Source organism: Trichosurus vulpecula, chromosome 4, assembly GCF_011100635.1.
Source record: "Trichosurus vulpecula isolate mTriVul1 chromosome 4, mTriVul1.pri, whole genome shotgun sequence".
Lineage (NCBI taxonomy): Eukaryota > Metazoa > Chordata > Mammalia > Diprotodontia > Phalangeridae > Trichosurus > Trichosurus vulpecula.
In genome coordinates, this window is record NC_050576.1 from 42,330,916 (window position 1) to 42,351,518 (window position 20,603).

Here is a 20,603-nt window from a genome sequence, read left to right on the forward strand (position 1 = left end):
GACTCCAACTTCTTTGAAAATACACCAAGTATAGTATTGTGGAAAGAGCACTCTTTGTGTAGTCAGAGAGCCTGGATTCAAATTCTGACTCTGATACTTACTACCTGTGTGATGCTGGCCAAATCTTCCCCAGGACTCAGTTTCCTTATCTGTAAAACAAATGGGTTGTACAAGATGGCCTCTGAGGTACTTTCTAGCTCTAAATCTATGCTGGGAAGGAAAAGGGCAGGAGCTCTGGGTTAGGTGTTGAACTTGAGCCAGGGGCTAAGCCAGAATGAAGATGATGTCCTGGTATGCCCAGTGGCCAGGCTTCCTAGGGACTGACCCAGCTTGCTCCAAGTCGTCAGTTCAATCCTGCTTTGGTGGGATCGAGCCTCTACGGTGGAGTTGTGACTTTAATATGGAATGTGAGCACTCCTATTCAAACCAAGGCAAAAGGGAAAGGGGGAGGGGAACATCCCACTAGAACACGTGGATGATTTGGAGGTGCTAAAAGCTTCAGCAACTATTTTAGTTTTTAAAATGTATTTGAAAAGACACATACCCATTTTGTGTAGTATGACAACAGTGGAATGCTAATAACATTTAATTTCCTTTGACTTCTAACCTTCTTAACCTGCTGGGCCACGAGAATGGCACAGTAAATCAAAATCTGCTGTATTGTATGGAGAACATGTGCATTGAGTCAGGCCAGACTGCCTGGTGCTTTCAAAAAACAAAACTTACAATAGTATTTGTGCTGGTTTTCATTTTTCATAAGCTTTCCCTCTTGATCATGCTGTAACTGGTTAGCGTGCGCTTTAGAAATACAATACAGGAAAGAAGACGGAAGGAGAACCGAAACAAGAGCATTGGCAAATTAGGCCGAAGTATCCCTGACATTTCCCCCCACCGTCAGCCTCCTCCTCCTCCTCCCCAACCTCTTGTTCTAAATGTTCTTCCATTTTCAATAAAAAACAAATTGGAATATTGCCTGGAGTCTACTAAATCATTAGCAAATTAAGAATCTGTTTTTAATAACATTTAACTTGTAAATAATGCATTAATTGACTAGCCTGAATGTTAGCTTTTGAGCGTTCGAAACTCTGGTACTAAATTTGTAATGAAAGAAATGTGTTGCCCTAGCCGGCTCTTTGGTAAATGGAACAGATTAAGTATGACAGTTGATATTTGTGAAAATGGTGATATAATTAGAGGACACCTGCAGCTGTTTTCCAACCAAAACAACAGAAATTAAACATGTATAAAGTACGTGTGTCATATTTTCTGTTGGCCAATTTCTTTTGTTCTCCTTGGCCTGGTGGGGTTTTTCTGCCTACCTCTTTCTTTATTGGGTCATTCTTTGAAGCAAGCAACAAGTGACTCTCTTCTTTGTCAAATGCTGCACTTTATTGGGTCTCTAACTGATACATTCTGCTGGGGAAAAAAAGTAAAAAAAGACATGAGCCTCTCAAAAAAATAAAAAATAAAAAAACTCCAAGGGTTGGGAGTCACTAGGGAACATAGCCCAACGTACTTATTACCATTCATCCTGAGAGGTAGTCATGTCAGACCATGCTACTGGGAACCTCAGTTTCCCCTTTTCTGTCACTTGACTGCCAAGTGGGATTTCTGAAAAGGAAATTACAAGTACCTATGGTTTTGCCACTCATTGGCTGGTTTGGTGGTTTACCTTGGATGATCCAAGTTATGAGAAAGGCAGCATGGTATAGATATTAAATGGCCAACCTTGGAATCAGTGTGACCTGGGTTTGAGTCTTGCCTTTGATTTGGAGTGGCTATACGACCATTAATCACCTAATCTTTGAGTGCCCCAGTGCTTCTTAGAACTTCAGTGATCAATTAAGTTACAAATCTATCCATCCATAAACAAGCATTTTTAAATTTTGTTAAATATTTCCCAATTGCATGTAAAAAATTTTAATATTCATTTTTTTTAAATTTTGAGTTCCAAGGTCTCTCCCTCCCACCTGCCCCTCACCTGCATTGAGAAGGCAAGCAATATGATACCTATTACACATGTGAAGCCATGCAAAGCATATTTCCATATTAACCATAAAACGAGAATTTCTTACATGGTTATGATATACCAGGTATCATGCTGAGCACTGGGGGGAATGATCATAAAGTAAAAACAGAAAATGATCCTTGTCCCCAGAGGTGGGATGATGATGATGATGTTCATTCATGCTCCACTTTTCATGATCCCATTTGGGGTTTTCTTGGCAGAGATATTAGAGTGGTTTGCCATTTTCTTCTCCAGCTCATCTTACAGATGAGGAAACAGAGGCAAACAGGGCTAACTGACTTGCCCAGAGTCACACAGCTAGTAAGTTTCTGAGACTGGATTTGAACTCATGAAGATGAGTCTTCTTGACACTAGGCCTGTTGCTCCATCCCCTGAGCCACCTAACTGCACAGTCATAAATGGGTATATGCCAAAGAGATGAAAGGTAACCTCTGAAGGAAAGAGATTAGCAGATGGGGGACCAGTAAAGGCTTCAGTGGCATTGAGCCAAATCTTAAAGGAAACTAGGGTTTTAAGAGGCAGAGGTAAGGAGGAAGCTTCCACACCAGGCATTCCCTATACTTCCAAAACTGCAGGTCCAGAGCACAAAAAAAAAAAAAAGTAATGAGTTAGTCTGGATGAGTCTAAGATTTTTCCAATCTCAACATTCTATAATCAATCAATGATTCTATGACGGATGAAGTCTATGTCACATGACTCGCCACATGAGTTCAAGTGTGTTGAGATGTTGGCGTGCTTGTGTGCACACACATTGGCTGTTCAATAAACTACGGGCAGGCGATTGGTGGTGAATCCTCACCAGCTGCAGTTTGTAGCCTAAAATTAATCAGCAGCTACAGCCAATGGAGAAACATTATTTCTGGGTGTCTGTCTCCATCTCTATAGCTCACTTACCCAGACCGCTCAATTGGAAGTTGAATCCAAGTTCTTTGAAGATGAAATTCCTACCTCCTGTACTAATTAAACCTCTGTTTTGTGCAGAATTGCATTAAAGCTCAGGGACCCCGGCAGCTCTCCTTCTATGTCACAGCCTGAGAGAAATGTTCTTAATTTAAAGGCAATAATTTGCATAAAGCTGCCTGAGACTTTTCACATTTTACTTCATCATTTGGGTTGCAGCTCACAGGGCTGTGTAGCAAGGGCATGGGGTTCCGGTGTAATTGTGAATATGATGTGCCGTTAGAGATGGGGAGCCAAGAGGAAGTGGGGGCAAGAAGGCAGGGTCAGGTCAGGAAAGAGGGAGCCAAACCCTTCTGCATGATCCAGGCAAGTCTCCCCAGGAAAATGACTTTGGTCATAACAACTATGATAGGAATGGAGGTCGGAGCAATAATAATCATTGTCATTTTATCATCATTACTATTATTACTTAGTCTAGTCTAGTGATTTCATTTGTTTATGGAACTTCTCTGGGACAGGGCAAAGAGTACTGACTTTGGAATCAAATGGCTGGGTTCAAATCATGCCTCTGATGCTCACCTAGATATTGTGTGGAGAGACATGAGTATGCATAAAGAAGAGTTTTAATTCTGTTGGAGGAGGAGGAGGAGGAGGAGGAGGAGGAGGAGGAGGAGAAGAAGAAGAAGAAGAAGAAGAAGAAGAAGAAGAAGAAGAAGAAGAGAAGAAGAAGAAGAAGAAGAAGAAGAAGAAGAAGAAGAAGAAGAAGAAGAAGAAGAGGATGAGGAAGAAGGAGGAGGAAGAAGGAGGAGCAGGAGGAGAAGGAAAAGAAGAAGATGAAGAAGGAGATGATGATGACGACGATCACCAGCAGCAATATGGATGACTCAAAAGGCTAGGATTACAGACTAGTATCTTTCTTACTTTTCCACATAGTTTAACAAAACTAAGTTGCAGTTGTATCCACTAATACTAATTACATTTACTGTTCACACTTACACGATGTTTTTTTTTTTAAACAGAGCACACCATTCACAACTACCCACTGAGGTAAGTGTGATAATGCCCATTTTGCAGGTAACAAAATTGAGAGGTAGAAAGGTTGTGACTCGCCACATAACTAACTGGAGTCAGGACTTGAATTCAGCTCTTCTGACTCCAAGACCCCCACTAGGAATCAGAATGACCTGAGCAGAGCAATTCTGCTCCTGGTCCACCATAGCACTCCTTGACAGATTACTGGACATCTTCCTTTCTCCATCTGTAAAAGGAAGGCAAAATACTTACCTCACAGGATATAGATATAGATAGATAGATAGATAGATAGATAGATAGATAGATAGATAGTAAAGATAAGAAATATAGCAGCAATCACTTCACTTTCATTTATTGACGATGTTTGTCTGACTTCGTCTTCTAGTATACAGGCCTTTCTGTGGACAAGGCCATTCCCTTGAGATAACCAATGGTTAGCTCACCCATAAGCCCAGGAATTGAGCAGGCCTAGACTTGGTCCCCTGCTGGGTCAAGGACACTAGAGGAAAGTCATCTTTCATGATAGGTAGCCTGATGCTGTGTGTAGAAGGTTGGACTTAATAGCAAGGAGACACGGGGACAAAGCCTGACTCAAATACTTCCATCAAGTAGTCAAGAAGCATTTTTTAAAACACCTACTATGTGTCAGGCACTGCCTTAGGCGCTGGGAATACAAAGACAAAAGTCAATGAGTCCCTATTCTCAAAAAGCAAACGTTCTAAAGTGGAGCAACAGGTGTGTGTGTGTGTGTGTGTGTGTGTGTGTGTGTGTGTGTGCACGTGTGCCTGCATGTGCATGTATATGTGTGTGCATTCATACATATGTAAAAATGTATGTATATATGTGTGTACGTATTACGTACATATATACGTATTACATATGTATGCGCATTGGTCCACTGAATATGCTGCATTTGGGAATGCATTTGTTAGGATAAAAACTTCGTAGAAATTGCTTTAAGATTTTGCCTCTACTCTCCCTGGGGTACCAAGGCGGTGTAGGGCAGAGTGTTCTCCCAAGTGTTCAGAGGAAAGTTTGTACTTCTAGTCACGCTGCCTCCTGTCAGTAAATATCCCTTGGTAAAAACTAATTAAGGGTGATAGGTTACATGAAACTAGTGAGAAAATCACAGCTGATTGATTTGGGGGAGAACCCATCAAGATGAGGGCACCTAAGTGGTACAGTGGATAGAGTACCTGGCCCAGAGTCAGGAAGATTCCTCTTGCTGAGTTCAAATCTGACCTCAGATACTTACTAGCTGTGTGACGCTGGACAAGTCACTTAAACCTGCTTGCCTCAGTTTCCTCATGTGTAAAATGAACTGGAGAAGAAAATGGCAAACCACTCCAGTATCTCTGCCAAGAAAACCCCCCAAAGAGGGTCATGAAATCAGACATGACTGAAAACTTCTAAAAAAAATTCAAGATGGGAGCTCAAAATGATGGCTTTAGAGAAGAATCACTATAACCTCTCAGGGTAAACCTACAACCCGGAGGGTAACGAGAAACTATAGCTTTGCTCTGAGAAGCCTGACTGGTCAATGTGAGTAGAAGTCTATGTCGGGACAAGGATCCCCAGAGTCTTAAGAAAGGCTATGTAGGTATGTGCTAGGGTCCAGTGCTCCAGTTAACAGTATACATCAAATAAATACTAGGTAACTGGCGGGGGCGGGGGAGAGAGAAGGGGATGCTAACATCTTGGAAAGTAGGAAATACTTCATGTAGAGGCCCAGGGGCATGACCTCAGAGAAGACACAACCTCTCCAGTCTTCTTCCATAAAAATGGGAATAAACCTAACCCCAACCCTACTTCACAAGGATACTGCAAACCTCAAACGAAATCATATACTTAGAGATGAATAATAAAAATGTAAGAAGTATATAAGAATAGTAAAATAAAAAATAAGACAAATCCTGGCATATCCAGCCTCAGAACCAAGAAGATCTGGGTTCAAGTTTCACTTCTGACTCTTACTGGCTGAGTGACCTGAGAAAGTCACTTACCTCTCAGTGATCTGGGTAACTCTCTGAGATAAGAGAGAAGATTCAGGCCTACATGGACAGATGGTGCTTCTTCAACTGAGAGTTCCCTGTGTTAGTGAAATCCTGGGTCCAGCCCTAGTATTACTGTTGTTAATATTATTATGATTATTATATTTCTAAATTGCCTGCTCTGTGAATAATCCAGGGCCAGCCTCAGGGGCTAATCACCTGGCTCCTCTCACCCGTACTAAATTCACTGGGGTGGGAAGTGGAGGTGGCCTGAAGAAAAAAAAAATCCTTGAAAGAAGACAAACACCCTAATTAGGGCATTGGGGGCCGCCAGGGAAGACTATGGGAGCTACCACTGGGACCACATTTCTGGAATGCTCTCTCCAGAGCAGGGTCATTGGACAAAGCTGGGTGGAGAAATTCCCAGGGTAGCACCCCTCCCCTCCATCCCCCTATTTGGAACTGTGACACTGCTCTTGGAATGCCCTTTGTCAGCTGTGGGAATCAGTCATAAACAAAGGAGAAGGAGAAAGAAACACAAGAGGGAAACTGGAGTCCAGCCTTGTTTGGACTGTGATCACAGGCCAGGCACGGAGATCTCACAAATCAAATGCCAGGCACCCACTTCCTGACTGTCCTGGAGTTCCTCAGCCCACCCAATCAGGCTGGGGCTGAGCAGAAGATCAGGCCTCCTGCCCAGATACAAGACCAGGGCTTAGACCTGGTAATAAGAGGCAGGAGGTGACTGATCTAGATTGTCCATTCAACCCAATATCTTTGCTTTTGAAGTAGACAATCCTGCTAGCTAAAAATGAGAGAAGAAAGTCTCTACTCAGTCCCGAATAGAAGGTAATTTCTTACTGCTGTCTAGCTGCTCCTGACCCTGTTGGGTTCAGGAGAGTCTCTGATTTCTTAGCGGACAGACAATGTCCTTTCTTCATGCTTAGCAGACAAGCTCTGTCCAGTCCTTCTGGAGAGCTTCTGAGCACTACAAAGAACCCTGACCTTGAAGTCAAAGGGTCTAAATTCAAATTCTGACTCGATCACTGTGTGACCTTGGACAACCAATCCGTTAATAAGCATTTTTTTAAAAGAGGAATGCACACCTTTCTAGGATTCCTGATTGCTTTCAAAGCCCAGTTCAAACATTACTTCTTCCGTGAGGCCTTTCCTGATCCCCGCAAATGCTAATTAATGCCTTTTCCCCCCAAATTACTTTGTATTTATTTTGCATATATATTTATGCATACATGTTATCTCCTACAGAACATAAGCTGATGAGGGCACGAACTGCTGGATTTATATCTTTGTACACTTGGTGCCTGGCACATAGTAAGGACTTAATAAATACATGTTGATTGATTGACTGAATGACTGATGGATGTTTCAGGTACTATGTTAAGGAGACAAAGACAATTCTTGTAGTTGAGCTTACAAGTCAACCTGCCTCAGTTTCCTCTCCTGTAAAATGAGGCATTTAGATGAGATGACCTCATCATTGCAAAATAGTTGATGACCTCCAAAGCTGACTACCCTAATCCTTACAGCCAACAGCAGAGATTCCTCCATAAGGGACTCATTTTACCCCGGGATTGATTTATTCGAAAGTTACTCTAAGAGGCTGAATGCCTACAATTCATAGCACTGGTTGATGCAGGTCTCTGGTATCCAAGGGGCACAAAGCAGGGGAGGGGATTCAGGAGGAGAAGAGGATGGTTTGGGGATCTTACTTCTGTATTGTGTCATCCAGGCAGCCTGAATAAGGAGGGAGGAAACTCTATGGAGGCTTAGATAGGAGGGGCCTTTTTTTTCACCTTCAAGTCAATGATGGTGTTTGCCAGCTTCATTGGGACACTCTCCTCTCAAGCTGCCTCGCTCTTCCCTGACACGGTGCCACAAGAAAGGCCTTGCTCTAAGGCCCACATTATGAGATTCTCCTGTGACTCGTCCACACTCCACTTTTGTAAATGATCCAAGAGAAGGCCCTGATGGGTCCCCAAGTCAGCTGCTTTTGTAAATAGGCCTTCTCAGTCCTTGAGTTGAATGCTGTTGCTGATCCTGAGCTCCTTACCTGCTAGTTGGCCTTTCAAGGGCAGCTAGGTGGCACAGCAAATAGAGTTCCTGAAGTCAGGACGGCCTGAGTTCAAATCCAACTTCAGACACTAGCTGTGTGACCCTCAGGAAGTCACGTAATCCTATTTCCCTCAGTTTCCTCACCTGTAAAATGAGCTAGAGGAAGAAAGGGCAAACCACTCCAGAATCTCTGCCAAGAAAGCTCCAAAATGGGATCAGACACAACTGAAATGGCTAAAATGAGGTAGTGCTGATCTGCTTGGTTGAAGGTTTTCCTGACTGGGAGTTCCCTGTATCATTGAAAGCATAGGTCCAGTTCAGGAAAAAAAAAAAAGAAAAATCTCTGTTAAACGGAGGAATTGGACTAGATGATCCTCAAACATCCTTCCAGCTCTAGGTCTGTGCTTCTAGTACCAAAGAAAGAACTAGAATAAAGAGCTGGGCATGAGCGAAATGACTAAACAGAACCAGCAAAGTTGGTCTTTCACTCCCAGATTCCTTGAACCCATCCTCTCTTTTCTCCAATTGGCCATTGCCTCTTTCTCTACCTGTGGCCCTCCCTCTTTCTCCAAGGTCTGTAGCTGTTTTCTTGCTTATCAGCTGTGGTTCCTGGGGCCTACTCTTTCCTGAAAGGAAAATTAGCATCTTCTAATTCCTCTAGATCTGTTTATCTCTCTCCTTGGCTTCATCATTTTGATATCTTGATAAATCTATTCTCCCCTATTTTGTAAGAATATTTATGTAAAAAAAAATAAATGGAAACTCTCCAAAGGATTGGGAAAACAATAACCCTGCAGATTCTACTAAAGTTTCATTAGATTTATTTTCAGATGTATTATGTATAAATATGCAAAAGGTAGTTTAGAACCTGAAATTCAATGTGACAATGATTTAGACAGCGCCATCCAAATATCAGGGGTGGGGAGGGAGGATATTTGTGCATGTGCCGTGGTGCTAGGTGATACTGAAGGCCCCTCAAAAGGGCAGGGGACCCATAGGATTGTGGGAAAAGAGAGTGGGCACAGCCTAGTTAGGCATGGTAATTAGCTATTTTGTATCCAAGGGCCCAGGATTTTTGTGAGGGACTTTTCAAGCATCTGTATTGTTTTCTGTTTTGTTGTTTTTTGCAGGCCGGAAGACAGGGCAATTGAGGTTAAGTGGCTTGCCCAAGCTCACACAGCCAGTAAAGTGTGTCAAATGTGTGAGACTGGATTTGAACTCAGATCCTCCTGACTCCAGGGCCAGTGCTCTACTCACTGCGCCACCTAGCTGCCCCAAGCATCTATATTTTAACAGGAAAAGCATCCCTGAGAAGGAGACAGGCGCCAACTCTTAACAGCTCCATTTTACAGACAGTCAGGTCAAAGCACAGAGTGGTTCAGATTATATATATATATATATATATATATATATATATATATATATATATATATATATATATACATATATTCACGTGTATGCACATACACACACGCACACACACACGCACAAGAAATGATACTAGAACCCCAACTGTCTGATGCTTAATAATAATAGCTGGCATTTGTATAGAAATACAGGTATAAGAATGGGCAGCTAGGTAGTTCAGTGGATAGTGCACTGAGCTTAGAGTCAGGAAGACCTGAGTTAAAATCTAGCTTCAGATACTTAGTAGCTGTGTGACCCTGGGCAAGTCACTTGACCCTGAGCCTCAGTTTCCTCATCTGTAAAAAGAGCCGAGAAAACCCCCAAAAATGGGTCACAAAGAGTGAGATACAGGTGGAAAATGACTAAATAACAGCAGCATAGGTACAAGAAGCACTTTACAAACAGCATGTAATTTGATTGTCACAAAAATTCTGGGAAGTTAGTGCTGAGGATTTTAGGGGAAGGGGAAAGAAAATAAAGCATTTATTAAGCACCTACTGTGTGCCAGTCACTATGCTTAAGCCCGTTATAAATATTACCTCATTCGATCCTCACTCAGTGCCCTGGGAGATGGGAGCTATTATTTTCCACATTTTACAGTTGAAGAAACCGAGGCATACAGAGGTTAAGTGACTTGCTCAGAGTCACACAGTTACCCTATTACAGTAGAGAGAGAAACTGGATGGACCTCTGGTTTCATTAGTATGGGGAACTTCCGGATGAAGACATCCCCTCTACTAAAATGAGCCAGCACCATCTCTAAAAGGGACAGTCTTCCAGAGAGACCTAGGACTCTGAGATGATAAGTGACTTTCTTGCCCTGGGGTTTCATAGCTAGGATTGGTCAGAAGTAGAATTAGAACTCAAGTCTCCCTGACTTGAAAGGTAGTTATGATGTGTCCTCCATAGCACACTGCCTATCACTGATGGCATTGTCATTCCCTATTATATAGATAAGGAAATTGTGACTCACAGAGCTGAACTAATTCCCAAGGTATTGAAACTAATGAACATCAGGCAGGATTTGAAGCCAGCTCCCTCCTGACTCCAAGTCCAAGGAGTATTCCATTATTTTATGTTAACTGACATTTCTATTGAAACTTGGGCAGACTTCCAGAATAATATTCCTATGGGATAGACATTGCAAATATTATCACCATTTTTACAAAAGAAGAAACCAAGTCTCATAGAGGCCAAGTGATTTTCCCATGGTTATACAGGTAGCAAATGGCAGAACAAGATCCCAAGATCACAGACTTAGAGGTAGCAGAGATTTTCTAAGTAATCTAATCTAATTCCCTCGCTGGGGAAACAGACTCAGAGAGATCAAAGGATTTGTCCAAAGCCACTCAGATCATAAGTAAAAGAGGCAGGATTTGAACCTGGGTTCTCTGACGACAAATTTAATGCACTTTCCATTCCATTACACTACCTCCTGATCCTATATTAGTTATCAGTCCATTGAGCGAGCAACTCCTCAAATGTGAAGCCATCTTTCAGATGGCTAGTCAGCGACTCCTCCATAACATTAGGTAATAAATATTCGCACAATATGGAATTCAAGCAGACACCATTTTACAAAAGGGATGCTATGTGGAGGTAAACCCGCACAAATTGAATGAGATCCCTGGTGCACCATGGGAGTTCACAATTTGCTTTATTTATACAAAAAGGGAAGAGTAATACTTGTCCATTGCCCTCATGGAGTTGTTTTGAGAAAGAAATTGGAGGTAATGTCTATGGAAAAGTTTATGTATGATAGGAAGCTCTATGAAAATATCACCATTATTTAAAGGACTATTTTGGCCAAGTAAAGAATCCTTCTGTTGTTCAAATTATCACTCAATGATTTATCCATTTTTAGGATCAGCTTTCCACAGATCTGGTCTTCCTAAAGTAAGCCATTCTCATAAGTTGATGAGAAAGGAGGAAGGGTCTCTGATTTCCATATTGTAGAAAACTTTTGATATGGGAATTTTCTCCAATAACAAATTATAGCCTATTTATGACCAAGTGGATAAAGCTTTTAATAGGTCAAATCAAGTCAGCCAGTGTGTATTAAGTACCTACTGAGTGATGGAGTTGAAAGATCATTGTCATGCGAAGTGGCCACACCCCAGAAGTGGAACTTGGCAGATGGGGTAAACCAGGTTGAGGGCAAGTGACAGGCCAGAAACAAGTCAGATAGTTGGGGGGATTCTACCCAAAGCATGTGAAGACTTCCTCTAGTGGAACGGGCAGATGAGAACAATTTGTTCAAACGTTCATGAAGGCAGGCTGAAGCAGGAGCTGTGGGGCACTTAGAGCTTGGTGAAGACATTGAAGACACCAATGTCACCCCCTCACCACCCCCCATGCCTGCATCCCATCCCGGGCCATTGCCAGTCCTCTGGAATTTTGTGAGGCTGACAACTCTGTTCAATTGTGTTTCACTTAAATACAATCCACAAGTCAGTGAAGACATCACTGTGATATCACTGATCCTCTTTGAAAACAAGGATGAACAACAAATATTTATTGAGCATCTGTTGTGTGCCAGGGATTGCGTTAAGTGCTGGGAGTAGGAAGAAAGGCAAAAGACAGCCCCTGCCTCTGAGGAACTAACTGGAGTCCAATCAGAGAGATACTGTGTCAACAGCCAGGTACAAACGAAACAGATACTCGATAAATGGGAGATAATCTTAGGAAAGGAACAAGCATTGAGGGTGATTAGAAAAGGCTTCTTGCAGAAACTGGGATTTTAGCAGGGACTTGAAAGAAGCCACAGAAGCCAGGAGGCAGAGATAAGGAGGGAGAGCATTCCAGGCACCAGAGACAGGAGAGTAAAGAGCTAAGGATGATACCCACATTGTGAGTCTGGAGAATGGTGGTACTCTTGACAGTAATAAAGAGGTTAGAAAGAGGGAAGGGTTTGGGGAGAAAGATGAGTTCAGTTTTGGGCAGGTCGAGTTTTAAATGACTACAACACCTTCAATTAAAGATGTCCAATTGGCAGCTGGAAATGTGAGACTGGGGACCAGAAGGGACGTCAGTAGGTGTCACTTGACTCCTTTCTACATGTGTAAATGAGGAAATTGAACTCAGTGTTCTCTAGGATCCCTGCCAGCTTTAAATCTATGATCCTATGATCCTAGTGAGATGTCTAAGTTACAGGGAGGTAATGGGATTTGCCTAGGGTTAGACAACTAGCAAGTATCATCAGTAGGATTTGAACTCAGGTTTTCTTGACTTTGAGACCATTATCCAACCCATGACACCAATCATATAGATAGATCTGCCTCTCATATCAACATCTGGATGTCTATATATCTCTTTCTCATGTAGATATGGATATACTGTCTAATAGAAAGATAGATAGATGATAGAGATTAAAGGCTGGACCTGATTTGTAATGTCATTGATAGAGGGAACTCTTGGAAGGAGAAACTTCCTCTGCCACTGCAGCTCAGCACCTTCTCTGCCACTTGTCCCCAGAGGATAAGTGACTTCTTCTCTCCTCCGCATTCTAGGGGTAACTGTTCTTCTAGTACAGTTGCTCTTGAGCTCCCACTAATATATTTCCCATTGATTATCTCACTGAAATCAGTTAGCCAACCAGAGCTAATTAGCTCTTAAGGATATTTAGGAAAGTGGTATAATGAGAAAGGTTGGTACAAAATATTCCCCTCCAAAATTCTGAGATACATTCCCACAAGGAGAGTCAGTCTACATAGTTTAGAGAAAACATCTGGTAAAGGTATTATGACAACCCCTGGTTCCAAAGATGTCCTTTCCTCTCTTCCTGGAGTCCTCTGACATTCCCCTGAGGTTTACATAGCTCTTTGCTGAACACTGAAGGTCAAGATTCTTGCAGAGTCCTGAAGCTGTGTTTCTCTGCACTCTAATTCTTGAAGCTGCTTTTCTTCAATGTATCCTCTCAAATCATCGCTGGATGAGTTGTTTGTTACAGGTCCAATCTTACCCACAGTATGGTGAAGGTGGAATTGGTGGAGGTCAGCAGATCTGAGCTCACTCCACCTCCCCACTTGCTGCTCTCTGGTTAGAGGACCAAGGGTCTAGCTCCTCAACATGCTCCCAAAGCTTAACTCTTGACTGGTATGGTCCTGCTGGAATCTTCTTCCCTGACATAAATAGAACCTGTGGTTGGTGTTGGTCTAATTCCTTCAACCATTTCCGATACACTTCATCATCTAATTCTATCCGATGGCTTGAAGCACTTCGTTCCATCCTAACTTAATTAACTAGGTCATTCGTATCTATTTTATGCTTTTTGATTGAATGAGTGATACAATAGAGTTGTCTAGGAATTGTTCGCACCTATAGGACACCTTTGATTGACTGATTCTGTGCCTTAATCAAAGAGTTGTTCTTACCAGATCAAAATTTCATAGGAAGTAACATCTTGTTAGTTATGGTAATTAGAGTTGGGTGATGTGGAGTACCCCTTCCTAACACATACATGTAAAGTAACTACTATACATATTTACTTTTTAATTCAGTAGCGAAATCCAACTTGTTAACTAAAATGTAAAGGTATTTTAAATGTAACATTGAAGTGTAAGAAACAAGCTTTGACTTGGATAAATTAAGCACCAATGGCATTATTTAATTAAAATGTCACATGTAACTGTTAGAGAGAAACAGGAGTTTTCAGATTAAAAAAAAAATCCACCCCTAAGCTATGACTGGGCCTCTTCTTAGTATTAGTTAAGGTGAAGAGTGTGTTTGTAAAGGAGAGAAAGTAAAAGGGTGTTAAAATACTTTCTTCTGTGAGAAAGTAGAAAGTGTTATGAGGGCCCAGAAGCAACCCTGTGCTTCCCTCCCATCAAGAAAGCTGATATCAAGGAAAATTTGTCAAATGCCAGCCTTAGGAGCTAGACTGAATCAAGTAACATTTGAACCTCTCAAGTTTTGTTTTCTGCATGGTGTTTTTTTTTTTTTCCCTCAGAAGGCAGAAATATGTAAAGATAGCTTACCAAAGGTCTTTTTAGTAAGTAGATTCCGCCTCATGGGGGAAAAATAGTCCCTGTTTAATGGTTTCTTCCACCAGTCTTGTTCTCAATCAAAGTTCGTGGTGGAGAGGCATGGTAGTCTGTGAGCCAATATCTTAGCTTCCTCAGCAATGAATCGATCTCTGCGGCGTATTCCTTCTATCTTCATGGACAAAGCCTCAGGCTTGTTGGAGAGAAGGGCCAGTAGGAGCTACTCTCCATTTTCCCGAAGTCCTCTGCACTTCAGGCAGAGGCATGGACAAGGCTAGAGCTTCTGAGCTGATGGCGTGCTTGCCAGGAGAATCAAGAATCCTCAACTCCCTTTCAACAATGGATTCGTGTCAAAGGGCTATTGGACCCCAGCATTCTTATACTACAAGAGAAAAGGCAGAGATGCTGATATGGATGGCCACAAAGGACTCTTGCCACAATCAAAATTTGCCTTTTTACAACCACTAAATGCTCCAGATAGAAGCCATCTACTCTACAGCATCATAGACTGGACAAGTCACTTACCCCTGTTTATCTTAGCTTCCTCATATGTAAAATGAACCAGAGAAGGAAAGGGTAAACCACTCCAGTGTCTTTGCCAAGAAAATTCCAAATGAGGTCATAAAGAGTCAAAAACAGGGGCAGCTAGGTGGCGCAGTGAGTAGAGTGCTGGCCCTGGAGTCAGGAGGACCTGAGTTCAAATCCTGCCACAGACACTTGACACATTTACTAGCTAATTGCCCTCCTTTCCACCCTTCAAAAAAGAAAGAAAGAAAGAAATGAAGATTCAGAAACAACTGAACAACAACAAGGCAGTACCAGGACTACAAACCAAGTCTCCTTGTGCTATGCTCTTTATTTTGAATTTAATTTTTATTCTGAAATTAAACACCAAATAAAATTAACATATCTATATACACAGTAGAACAGAAAAAGAGGATTATTAATAAAAACTCAGATCATCTCTATTTTCTTTAGCATATGCTAGATCAACCTTGAGCTTTGAAAGCTGCCCTGCTCGTCTATGATTCTTTCTGTGCACTCTTTTTTCCTTCCCTCCTTCCTTCCCTTTTTTCCTTCATTCTTCCTTTCCTCTTATTTCCTTCTTTCTTCATTTCCTTCCATTCCTTTCTTCCTTGTTTCCTTCTTCCCTCCTCTCTTCTTCCTTTCCTCACTCTCTCCTTTCCCCTCTTCCTCCCCTTCTTCCCTTCCTTCTTTCCATTCTTCTTTTGTCTTTCTTCTTTTTTCCTTTCCTTTTTTTTTCTTCTTCCTTTTTTTTTAAAATAGAACTAGGACTCCCTATCTCACTGGGTTGGAAATATAGGGGCTACACATGGCCTAACTGCACTACTGATCAGCACAAGAGCTTTGTTTCTGACTTGGGCCAGCCCAGTCCTCCTTAGGCAATCTGGTAACCTCTCTTCCTTCCCCCTGCCCCCTTCCCCCACCTTGTCCTAGGGGCTGACTATTCTGAAGTCAAACTTAGAATGCACACCCAATCCCCCACTGTCACTCAGAACCCCAAAGCTCAAGAGATCCACTAGTCTTAGCCTCCCTGGGAGTTGTTACAGGCATGTGCCACACTTACCCACTCCCCAACTTGTGTGTGGTTTGCATGACATCATATTGCCTCATTCAACTCAGTTCAGCAAATATGTGGTTAGAAACAAACATAGAATGAAGGAAATCAGCCAGAACTGGGCACCAGAGGTAGGCATCAAGGTGTTCACTATGATTGTGGGGACTTAGAATTCAGCTGTAGTTGGTTTTGCGCTAGAGATGAGCCACCATCCGTATATACCCAGTAGCGTATGAATTTAAGACTGCTTTGTACTATCTTCAGTGCTGAGGGGCCCTGGTCAGATCAGCCCTGCCCTTGTGTAAGTGAGAGTTCAGAACTAGTTCCTTGGAATTAGGAATTGCTTCACTTACTCGTTTTTTTAATCTCTAGTGACTAACACAATACTTGGCATAGATTAGGTCCCTAATAAATGTTTGTTGATTGATTGTGGGAGATGATGGGGAAGGGAATAGCAGGCAAGATTTTGTGAAGCCTGTAGAAAATTAGCTGTGATGACTTACCAGGTGGTGATTTTAACCTGTGGTCCATGAATGTGGTTTGGGGGTGTTTTGTTTTTGCTTTTGTTTGCTTTGTAAAAAATATATTGATAAGTGTATTTTTTTGCAGAATGTCTGTTTTGTTTGCAGAATGTTTATTTTCCCCTCTTAATTAAAGTTATTAAATAATTAAATCATTTTCAAACAACAGAAATCAATTTTCTCTGCCTCCCACCCCCCCATACCCCATTGGGAAAAAAAGAAATATAAAAAGAAATTCCTTAGAACAATATGCATAGTCAAGTAGAACAAATTCTTTCATTTGCCATGTTCAAAAAATATATGTCTCTGTCTATACCCTGAGTCCATCACCTCTCTGTCAGGAGGTGGATAGCATGCTTCATCGTTGGTCCTCTGGAATTATGAACGGTCATGGATGAATCATAGTCCTTAGAGCTTTCAAAGTTATTTGTCTCTGCATTTCAATAGAATTGGTTTCCTTTGTAATCCTTTGTTTTAAACATTTAAAACATTATTCTGAGAAGGGGTCCATAGGTTTTACCAGACTGCCAAAGAGGGCCATGACATTAAAAAAAAAGATGAAGGACACCTGGTTTTTCCTGTCCCATGTTCTCTGGTATATGTCCCTGGCTGCTATAAATTCCACCCAGCCTTTTTTGTTCTTCCTCTTGCTCCCCCCCCAAAGCTTAAAAAAAATCCTCTTTTGGTGTCCTCAGCTTTCCTCATTAGCCTCAAATCATTCTGAGCTTCAGAGAACCTGACATGATTATTACAAGACAGCGCCTTGTTGCTTGCATTTATCTTCTGTTACTCTTGCTACCGCCTTGTATATATGTCTTTTTCAAATTTAAAATGGTCCATTAGTTTCCTATGGGCATACATTGGCCTCTTTAGACAACTCCCCTCTTCTTCCTCATTGGAATTCATTCTGATCATGTCTTTCCTAAGTTAACTATTGAGGACTCCCAGAGCAGAGTTAACCTGAAGAAATTTAAGCTATAAGATCCTGCCTATGTTTTCATGGAACTTTTAAATCTTGCTGTCTTAAATTCTTGGGTTCCCACAGCAGACTATGGCCAGATTTCCTCTCCTCTGTAACAGATTCTAAGATGGAGCCATAACTTGTCTCTCAAGCCCAAGTCTTTCCTCACTCTGACTTTAGCCACCAGTTCCTCTTTGTTGGTTAGAATCAGGTCAAGAATAGCAGTTCCTTCTCCCACTTCCTCCAACTTTTGAAGAATGAAATTATCATCAGGTAAAATCAAGAATTCATCAGTTGTTCTGCTTTTTGGCAGGGGGGAAGAGAAGAGAAGGGAAGAGAGGAGAAGAGGAGGGGAGGGGAGAAGAGAGGAGAGGAATGGAGGGGAAGGGAGTGAGGGGAAGAGGGGGGAGGAGGGGAGAGAAGAGGTCCAGTAGATATCAGGACCATTGAAATCTCTCATCACTGCTATATAATATTCCATACTAGTTTTATAATCTCTTTCTAGAACTCCACACATAGTTTCTTTTTCTGTACAGGGGATGTATAGCAGCCTTCCATCACAACGTCCCTTCTACCTCTCCCTTTTTTAATCTTCACCCTAGAACTTTTCATCAAACTCCCTCCCTCACTCCACAGTTCCTAGATTTCCTTGGATAAAAACATCTTAACATACAATGCTATTGAATTCTCTCCCTCCTCCCCTCCTCCATTAAGGTAAACTAAAAATGACTGAATGAGATCTTTCAGTCTGCCTTCTCTATTTCAAAGACGAGGAAATTTGGGCTCACAGATGTTAGATCATTTGCTCAAGGTCACACTGGTCAACACTGGAAAGAAAAGGAATGGCAAAGAACTTCAGAAGTCATATGGCTCAACCCCAAACCCAAAACCTCGTATACCACAAATACAACCTCTTCATTTTACAGAGGAGAAAACTGAGGCCCAGAAATAAGATTGGTTGAAAAGACTCAATCAAGGCTTCATAGCTCCTCTTAGTTATAGTTAGTCTTAGTTGTGGATCAACAGTTAGAAAGAACCTCAGACACCCTCTAGAGCAACTTCCTCATGTTAAAGATGAGGAAACTAAGTCCCAAGGAGGTGACACAGGTAGCAAAGGAAAAAAACCAGCTAAACCCATGTGATAGGGTCATCACGGGTACAGTGCTCAAAATGATCTCAGAAGCTGTTGAGTCCAATTTCTTCATTTGACAGAAGAGGTGACTGAGACCCCAAGGGGTGACTCATCAATAGGACACAGTATCCTTGTTGAGAAGAATAATTCTGTCGGTAAGCCTGGGGTCAACATGGCATCAATCTCCCAACAGAGTCCAAGGTCTAAGACGCAATGCAATGGAATCAATTTGATTCGTCCGGTATTTACAATTGCTCATTATGGTACATAGCAGGCATTTAAATGTTTATTTATGACCGACTGAATGTGCCAGGCACTGCTTCGGACATGGGAGCTACAAAAAAAAGGGAAGAAAATGTGGAACAGTCCCTGCTCTCAAACTTACATTCTAGTAGGGAGATACAACCCACACACAAGTAAACGACCGTAAGTAACCTAGAAATGGTAAATGGAGGAATCAGAAAAGGCCTCTCCCAGGATATGGGCTTTGAGGTGAGCCTTGAAGGGAGCTGGGGATTCCTAGAGGAGAGGAGGAGGAGGGAAAACATTCCAGGCAGCAGGAGATGGGTGCCATGTTGACACTATGCTTACCCAGAGAATTATTTGGGGATCTTAGTTGGACTAGATGGCCCATGAGGTCCTTTCCATCTCTAAAATTCTGTGGTTCTGAGATGGAAGGTTGCATTGAAGGAACAACTCTTGGGTCCAATTGGGCCAGAATTAGAACAAAACTAGGGGGCGCCACAGTGCACAGACCACTGGGCCTAGAATTGGAAAGATCTGCCTTCAAAGCTTGCCTCAAACACTTGCTTATTAGCTGTGTGACCCCAGGATATCCCTTAAACTATGTCTGTCTCTGTTTCTTCATTTGTATTTTGTTGTTTGGTTGTTTCGGTTGTGTCCGACTCTTTGTGGCCCCATTGGGGTTTTTCTTGGCAAAGATACTGGAGTGGTTTGACGTTATCTTCTCCACCTCATTTTACAGATGACAAAACTGAGGCAAACAAGGTCAAATGACGTGTCCAGGGTCTCATAGCTAGTAAGTGTCTGAGGCCGGATTTGAACTCAGGAAGATAAATCTTCCTGACTCCAGGCCCGGTGCCCTATGCACTATGGCGCCACCTAGCTGTCCTCATTTATAACATCGAAATCATAATAGCACCTCCGCATCCAGGATCATGGTGAGGATTAAATGAGAAAGTGCTTTGCAAACCCTCAAGGGGGCTAATAAAAAATTAGGCTGACAAGATTGGGATGCGCCAGAAAAGCTACCAGGTTAAGGAGTCTGTAGTTCATCTTAGAGTCAATTGGAAGCCACTGAAGGGTTTTTTGTTTTGTTTTGTTTTCTTGAGAAGAAGAGAGATGGGATCAGACCTGTGCCTTAGGAAATCATTTAAGCAGCCATGTGGAAGATGGCTTGAATGGGGTGGGAAGCTGGGAGAGTTCAGGAGACAGCAGTTAAAGAAACTTTAACTAGTACACAGCCTTGTGTCTACAACTAAGTGGCTTTCCTCAGCCAAGAAGCACCATAAAGAGAGATCAGAAGCAATTCACCTTTTAAGGTCTCAGTTTCACCACCTTTACAATGGAACTAATTACACTGCCTACAGAATATTTATTATTAATGAATTAAAATCTGTAGCACACTCACACCCCTGGGAATGGAAGGTGGCAGGGGGAAGGAGGGGAAGTGAGCAATGTAAATGATAACCAAACAGTCTTTAGTGACTAGCTCTAATTCATCCTCACATCCAGACCTGAAACATTACAGTGGCCACATTTGGTTTCTAGTTAATCCACTCTGACTGCTTTATCACCCCTACACATAGCAGGCCCTCAGGAAATGTTCAGAGGTTTAGAATTGGAAAGGACTTTTGAGGACACCTTGTCCAACCCTCTCAGACCATGAAGGTAAAATGACCAAGGTCACACAGGTAAAAAATACATGGCCACGTCCACTTCACCCACAACAGGATGCAAATGATCTGATCCCTTT